Source organism: Ornithorhynchus anatinus, chromosome 19 (genome assembly GCF_004115215.2).
Source record: "Ornithorhynchus anatinus isolate Pmale09 chromosome 19, mOrnAna1.pri.v4, whole genome shotgun sequence".
Classification (NCBI taxonomy): domain Eukaryota; kingdom Metazoa; phylum Chordata; class Mammalia; order Monotremata; family Ornithorhynchidae; genus Ornithorhynchus; species Ornithorhynchus anatinus.
In genome coordinates this window covers 27342250-27345041 of record NC_041746.1, presented here as the reverse complement: position 1 = coordinate 27345041, position 2792 = coordinate 27342250, and positions in this window count along the sequence as shown.

Below are 2792 nucleotides of genomic sequence, written 5' to 3'. Positions count from 1 at the left end.
CAAGAATACCTGCCCTGGCCCCAACAAACCTATCCTAGATTTGTGTCCCCAAATCTTTTCCAAAAAGCCATTCAAATATGCCTCTTTTCCCCCAATATTCACTGTTCTAGATCACTTTGAAGAAGGGAGTACTTGGGGAAAAAAGGCAGCAAGATTGATTCAAAGTGGAAAAAGAAGAAAAAAAGACACTAAATTCTGTAATTTCTCCTTGGGCATGGTCTAGATCTGGGAAAATCAAGTCCAGGATTTGTCCCTTTGCCTCCAACTTTATTTCTGCAGGATTCTGCAGAACAATGTATTACCTAAAGACCCTTCTCTCTGACAAGCCCGACTAGCCAATGAACCAAGAGGATTTCTCCAGCTAGGATTCCTATGGACCAAGTCAGAGGAAGGGAGATGGCCATGATACTTCTGGTTTTTGATCCTAGACTCTGAAAAAAGAAATTGCTTTTTCTAAAAGATGATGAGGACACTGGGTCAAAGTGTTAAAGATGAGGACAACCCTTTGAAAAAGGGCCAGCTGGTCACCATCTACTTCTCCCTCACATGAACAAATCCTTTAGTTTTTCTCTTTAGGCCAAATAGAATTGATTGGATGGCTTATGCTGTACAAGAATTTTTGCCCAGGAATAGTTATAATTATATTGTCCCTCAGAAAAACAGTTCCTCCTCCATTTTCCCTGTTTTTGCCATCATTCTTTTTCTTGGCCTCTTTCCATAGCAGTAGAAGCAGCATAGCATAGAAAAGCAGCATGGCCTAGTGGATAGATTATGGGCCTGGGAGTCAGAAGGATATGGGTTCTAATCCCAGCTCTGCCACTTTTTCTGCTGTGTCACTTAACTTCTCTGTGTCTCAGTTCCCTCATCTGTAAAATGGGGATTAAGACTGTGAGCCCAAGTGGGACATGTACTATATCTAACCTGATTAGCTTGTATCTACTCCAGCACTTAGTATAGTGCCTGGCACATGGTAATTGCTTAACAAACATACCTTGGGGAAGTCCCTTAACTTCTCCCGATGCCTCAGTTACCTCATCTGTAAAATGGGGATTAAGACTATGAGCCCATGTGGGACATGGTCTGTGGCCAACCTGATTGTCTTGTCTCTACCTTAGCACTTAGAACAATGCCTGGGACAGACCTTAACAAATACCCATAAAAAAGTAGAAGTGATAAGAGTAATAATAGCCTTTGTTGAGCGCCCACTTAATGCAGTGTATTCTACTGCACACTTAAGAAATGCAGAGTAACCAAGTGACATGTTTTAGAAGTAATAGTATTTATGAAGTGCTTACTGTGTAAAGAGCACTTACTAAGTGCTGAGAAAGTACAGAGGTGAGAATTAAACATGAATTCTATCCCTTGAGGGGTTTCACAATCTATGAGCCATTTTCGCTCCTCACCCTTTTAGTAGCAGTGGCAACTGGTGACTCAGTGTCATGCGCTCCCCCCTCCACTTCTTCACTAGAAATTAGCAGCAGCAGTAGGAGTCGGGGTTGGGGGCTGGGGTTGTATGTACATCCTTCCCTTCTTCTCACATAACCTCCCCAGAGGGTCAGTAAACTTTTCTCCCTATGGACTGTTTCCCAGCAGGGTTCATTGAGAAGACTGAAGAAGACACAGTGTTCTGCCAAATATGAGCTGATGATGTTGACGGTGATGTTTAAAAAATGGCCTTAAAGCTATTTTGTACAGTGAAGCATCAATTTTTCCCAGTTTGAAACAAAAGAATGCATAGATGTATTATTGAACATCAATTTTCTAGAGCCCTAGCCATAGATCCCTGCCTGGTGACTGAAGGGAGGCTCTCTAGCTCCACTTTATGTGCCTCTGTGGAGTCTGCCCTACTCAGAGGACTCAGAGGCAGGCAGCTAAGAATTATTTTAGTTCAATCAATTGTATTTATTGAATGCTTACTATGTGCAGAGCACTGTACTAAGTGCTTGAAAGAATACAATACAACAGAATTAGCAGACATGTTCCCTGCCCATAACTAGCTTACTGTCTAGAGGGACAGGGTTGGGGTTGAGGAGAAGAATTCAAATGAAGACAGAGAATCTTAACTGAAACTGTATTTAACTTCTGAATTGTAACTATTTTACAAAGTATTTCTTATTGAATATATCCTTTATATTTTAGATATTTAAACTGTAAACTCGATGGTAGAAGTAAATTCTGTGTAACAATTTAAGGTCTAAAATGAATTTAGATCATTGTAAATAACCATTTTTTGCTAAGTTTTTTTTTTCTGGCTCAGAAAGCAAGGAACTAGTAAAGCCTCACATCATGCAAAGCATTTAAACAAAGGCAGTTAACTGTGCTTATAATAATATACTGGACTTGCATAGAAATTTTATTTTTTCAATGAGCTTTCACATTATTATTTTGTCCTCGGATCATTCCTGTGGGAAAAATGTACTGTCCTTCCCACAAGCACTCAGAAGTTCATTAGAACCCCTGAACCTAGAGCGTTTCTACGGGAGATGGGGGTAGGGGGGAATTATTCCTGCTCTTCCATCCTGGTTCCAGAGCTTTGAGGCTCCTATTCTAAGTCTCTGTTCCTCTCCCAGGTGCCACTTTCAACTTGGGCTGACAAGGAGTGCTTCCTTTTCACTACCAATTAATTTAATTTGTGGAGATCCTCATTCTTAAATTAGACTTGTGGTCAGAAATGCTCACAGCTGCAAATGTCTTGGGTTCCATTTCAACCCAATGTGGAGACAGTGAGGCCAAAAGACCATTTGAATTATTTTTCCTCATTTCCATTGCACATGACCCTTAAGGATTCTCCC